This window comes from Piliocolobus tephrosceles, chromosome 3 (genome assembly GCF_002776525.5).
Source record: "Piliocolobus tephrosceles isolate RC106 chromosome 3, ASM277652v3, whole genome shotgun sequence".
Lineage (NCBI taxonomy): Eukaryota > Metazoa > Chordata > Mammalia > Primates > Cercopithecidae > Piliocolobus > Piliocolobus tephrosceles.
In genome coordinates, this window is record NC_045436.1 from 159,693,533 (window position 1) to 159,699,158 (window position 5,626).

General features: G+C 41.5%; 1 pseudogene; it reads right to left on the reverse strand.

Moving 5' to 3' along the window:
- Positions 1-1,527: 1,527 nt before the first annotated feature.
- Positions 1,528-3,417, reverse strand: LOC111549867 (annotated as a pseudogene).
- Positions 3,418-5,626: the final 2,209 nt, after the last annotated feature.

Consider the following 5,626-nt stretch of genomic DNA (forward strand, 5'->3'; position numbering starts at 1 on the left):
TGGCCAACCTGTAGAGCGAGTCTGATAGTATTTAGAATAGGACTGACTCAGAGATAGTTTAAAACCTCACAAAAACATTTTTTGGCTCCTTTATTGAAGAGGCAGTTCAGCAGTAATGACGATAGGCATTTGCTTATGTCAAGAAACAGAAAAAGGGGTATGTGGTTTGTACTATCAAATATGTTTTCATATATACATGATAGTATGCTGGTAAATATTTGACAGTAGGTTCTGTGAAGAAAATAAAAACCTTGGTTTGTAGTTTGCCGATTTTGATGGTGTAAATACTCCCACTATGTCTAACCTACCAACAAGATAGTACTGAATGTGGAGTCGGGAAGAGATGTGCAGTAGCAGTAGATGTGGATAGTATTTTCACCATACAGAGTCAACAATGTAAGTAACCTAAACAACAAAGATCGTAGCGAAATGTAGCAGCCTAATTAGAAGTGATGAGTGTTGGGTATTTATTACCTTTGTTTTTAATGTAATTTAATAGTAAGTTTATATATTTTAAATAATGACTGTGTTTAATAACTGGCTCACAAAATTCTTGAAAATTTAACAATCGGCAGCACTTTTAAGTCAATATGAGATGATGTTAGCACATCACTATATTTAACTATGTGTGTACAAATATATTTACATATATACGCCCATACATATGCACATACATAAATACATACACACATATAATTATATCAACCTATAAAGATACCAGTGGTATTTCATGTGGAAAATGTTAACACGTACCATAATAGTAAACTAAGGGTACATATTTTCTCCTGACAACCATGTTGGGTTGCAATATGGAAATGAAACATACCAAAATTTGCTACATTAGCATATTCATAAGGTCTACAAACATCAGGGACTTTTCATATATATATATATATAATTTTTTTTTTTTTTTGAGAGGAGTCTCACTCTTGTCACCTGAGCTAGAGTGCAGTGGCATGATCTTGGCTCACTGCAAGCTCTGCCTCCTGGGTTCAAGTTTCTCCTGCCTCTGCCTCCTGAGTAGCTGGGATTACAGGCACACTCCACCATGTCTGGCTAATTTTTGTACTTTTAGTAGAAACGGGGTTTTGCTATGTTGATCAGGCTGGTCTGTGACCTCAGGTGATCCACCCGCCTCGGCCTCCCTGAGTGCTGGGATTACAGGCATGAGCCAATGTGCCAGGCCCACATACGTGTTTAATGCTGTGTCATTCAACCTTTATATGCTTCAGATTCTACTGTGAAGTTGAGTGAATGAATATTGTCCATTATATTTACAATAAAATTTAGGTATTACATTTGGAATACAATACTAAACAACATAAATTTTTGATAAAGGTTTTTGCTGCATTATTTACACAGAATTCCCCTCAGTGCAAATTTCCTAATGAAAAGGTTTAATTTTTCTTGAATGCTTTCACGTATTCAAACAAGAAGTCATTTTCTAGTAATTTCTGATATTCTTTGCTTTCTCTAATTTTTAAAAGCTGAACAAAAATTTGACAGATATATGAAGCCTTCTAACATTCAGGATGTGCAAAGAGCTTTCGGCCTTGTGTGAATTCTCTGATGTTTGGTGACAGCTGATTTTTCACAGAAGGTTTTCCCACATTCACTACATTTATAGGGTTTGTCTCCCATGTGAGTTCTTTGATGGACAATGAGATTTGACTTCACACAGAAGAATTTTCCACATTCATGACATACAAAGGATTTCTCTCCTGTGTGTGTTCCCTGATGGATGGTGAGGGCTGACCTGGGGCAGAAGGATTTCCCATTCATAGGGCTTCTGCCCTGTGTGAGTTCTCTGATGTTCAGTGAGGTTTGACTTCGCACAGAACATTTTTCCACATTGGTTACAGTCATAGGGCTTTTCTCCTATATGTGTTTGCTGATGGTTGATAAGGTGTGGTTTCTGGCAAAAGGCTTTTCCCCATTCAGTACATTCATAGGGCTTCTCTCCTGTGTGTGTTATCTGATGCTGAGTGAAGTCTGACTTCTCCCACAAGGTTTTCCCACATTCACCACATTCGTAGGTTTTCTTCTCCTGAGTGAGCTCTCCAAAGCTGGGTGAGATGTAACTTCTTGCTGAAGTTATTCCATTTTCATTGGGTCAGAGGGCTTCCCCCCATGTGTACTATCTGATGTTTAAAAAGAGTTGAGTTTTCCCAAGTTTTGTCACTCAATTTACATTCATGGAGAATCTTTCTTGTGTAAGCTCCCTGATGGATCATGAAAGTCGAATTGTCACAGATTTCCTATATTCATTGTATTCATAAAGATTCTCCCTTATAGGCCGGGCATGGTGGCTCACACCTGTAATCCCAGCACTTTGGGAGGCTGAGGTGGGTGGATCACTTGAGGCCAGGAGTTTGAAACCAGCCTGGCCAACATGGCAAAACCCCATCTCTACTAAAAATACAAAACAATTAGCTGGATGTGATGGCATACACCTGTAGTCTCAACTACTCAGGAGGCTGAGACAAGAGAATCGCTTGAACCTGAGAGGTGGATGTTGCAGTGAGTAAGATCCCGCCACTACAATCCAGCCTGGCTGTAAGAACAAAACTCTTTGTAAAAAAAAAAAAAAAAAAAAAAAAAAAAGATTCTCCTTTACAAGAATTATCTGATCTGATGTCCAAATCTAAAATCAACACAGGAGGACTTCTCACAAATACTGCATCCATATGGCTCCATTTCCAAATGAGTTCTTTGAGCTTTCAACAGTGAAAGTTCTTCCACATTCGTTATATTTAGAGTGTCTCTCCTATCCAAGATTAACTTTTATTTGTAAAAAAAAAAAAAAAAAAAAAAAAGTCTGCCTCCTCACGGAAGCCGCCTTGTCCATTTCATTATACTCAAAATGTTGGTCAAAACTTGGCTGAGTGAGATCCAGGAGCAATTTCTTGCACACATTAAACGCATCAGGCTTCTTTCTGGAACAGTTCTTTTGATCAATAATTAAACACAAAATATTTTTCAAACTCATTTCACACAAGTCACATATTTTGTAAGGAAAATTTCTTGAAGAAACAGGGTTTGTACCCAAATTGAAAGTTTTTCTTATTCTATTACCACTTTCTATGCTTACTGTTTTGTTTTTGGTGAACACAAGCTCCCAAAAATAGTTGTCTCGGTTTTCCTGGCCGTTCTCTGACAGATCATCAACTTTCCAGTTCCTTTCTGGGTAGCACTGGCTTGGAAATCCTTCCTTTAATATTCAGAAGCCCCTTGCTTTACCTTGAAGATCACTTCTGGCTTAGTAATACAACACCTGGCTGAGACCAGATTGCTGCAAGTTTCCAGAATCACATCTCTGGACAGCATCTTCTGAGCAGGATCCAGCAGATGCCACTCTTGCTGGGTAAAGTCTACACATACATCCTTGAATGACACTTGTTCTTGGGATTTGTTCATTTTCTGTGTAGTGGAGGAGAGAGAAGTCTCCATGTGTGGCTCTGATATGTGCTGAGCTTAGAAATGCCTCTTTTTCAATGAGTGAATGTAAACATTTATTTCCTATTGATTTACTGCCAATTCAGGTTCTCTTTCTTAAACCTGTTCCAGACCTTTCACTGGCACACACACTTCAACAGCTTTGGGATCCCACCACTCCCTTGTCAGGTGCGACCAGAGGCCAAGGATTGTTTCCCATGAGGGACTGGAGGCTGGGGAAGGATGAGCTGGGAAGTTGGGGGAAGCCAGGGATGCACATGCATATTGTAGAGTTTTTTTCCCCAAAGCCCCAAAAGCCAGCCATGTAGAACATGCTGTGAAATTGCAAAGTTTGTTTGGCCAGCTTTAGCCCATCAGCCCTGCCTGGGCTATAGAAGAAGAGAAGAAGGAGATGAGGAGTCCAGTGAAGAGTAAGAAGCTATTGGGGTGCACCATGGGGGTGCTGGGCATTTCTGTGCCCACTATATAGGGATAGGGAAGGGAGCGTGTTCCCTTCACCTGGAACCTAGTGAGGAAAGTGTTTGGAGAGTTGCTTGCAGAGACGTGTAAGAGTCTCCTAGAGCTTGGGGCTGGGGGGACAGGGACCGGTTTGAGACTCTCAACAAGAAGAGTTTGAAGGAGGGGGGCTGGGCCAATCACCTTTCTCTGACAGTAGAGTGGAGACAGGTGGTGGTTACCTGAGCAAGCTGCATGTTGACGATAGTGAACCCCTTGGATGTGGCTTCTGGAAGGAAGCCAGCCTAGAGTCATCCTCAAACGGAGCTGGCTCAAAGATCTTCTCAGGGGGCAAAAGGGATTCTACCTTGGTAAGAGTTCTTAGTTGCAGATGACAGAATCCCTGCCAGTCAGCATGAATAGAAAGGAATTTTTCAGAGGGCGTTAGTGACTTAACAAAATCTTGGGAATAAGTTCCTAGTCTGCTCTCCTAGGACCAACTGTCAGAACCTCACCAGAGAGACTGTCCTGAGAAAGGAGCTGATGCTGGCCCTCCACTGACTCCAGGGCTGAACGGCACCTGGAGACACCCACACCAGCATTATGGAAGCCACACCCACCTATGGACACACCCACCAGAACCGTGGAGGCCGTGCCCACCTGCCTGTTTGCTCACGTTTAACTTCAGTGTGAAAGCCTCACACGGTGCCTCTGATTCGTAGAATCTTTGTCACTTGTTCATGCCCTGCACTAAGAGAACTGGAAAATGTTATGTTTCAGATTATTCTTTGGGAAGCTGAGTTCATACTGTTCATGCTTGCCAAATTGTAAGAGGATGTGCAAAGGACAGTTGCCCACTTATCCTGATGAACAGGTTTTGGCTGCTGGAAGTCAGAGCTGAGTGGAGAGTTCTAAGCAGCCAGCTGAGGGACAGAAATCTAACCCTATGTCAAAAGGGTTAGATGTGGAGGTGCCCAGCAGGAGGTTTTCCAAAGAGACACTCACAGAGCTACAGGAGAGTAAGAGTCTGCAGGGGGCATTCGCCATGCCACAGGGTGCCAATGCCCTGAGCAGCTTCTCCCTTCAAGTAAGCCTTTTCCTCAATCCCCTCCTCCTGTCCCCCTATACTGGACCCCAAAGGTCCACAATCAGAAACTAATGAATGGGGTAGGAGATGGAGTAAGAAGTACAGAGAAATTGAACTGTAAGAAGTACAGAGAAATTGAATTGTAAGAAGTACAGAGAAATTGACCCCCTTGCCTACTGTAGGGGTCAATTTCTACTGTGTTGGGGGATGGTTAAGTTTTAACTAGGGGAGGAGCTTGCAGTTTTTATTATTTGGTTATTACACTGGGTGGATCTCCTTAATGTTTGAACATGATGTGAAGACCTTTTTGTTATCTAAGAATGATAGGGAAAGTTATGGGATCTCACTTAAGGTTTCATTCCAGAGTAGGGAAAAAGAGGGCCAAAGAGCACATTGATTGGGCAATGGGAGAACGAATAAGATGATTCTGCTTGCTTTCTGGCAAGTCTGGTGTATTCAATCAGTTGGTTATAAGAATTATTGTTATAAAGATATATTTATTGTTGCTTCAACTTTAATCAAGTTTTTAAAAATAATGCCAATTGAGAATACAATTGAGAATAATATAAAAATATATATAAAAGAGGAAGATGGACAGACACAGTGGCGCATGCCTGTAATCCCAGCACTTTGGGAGGCCGAGGCAAG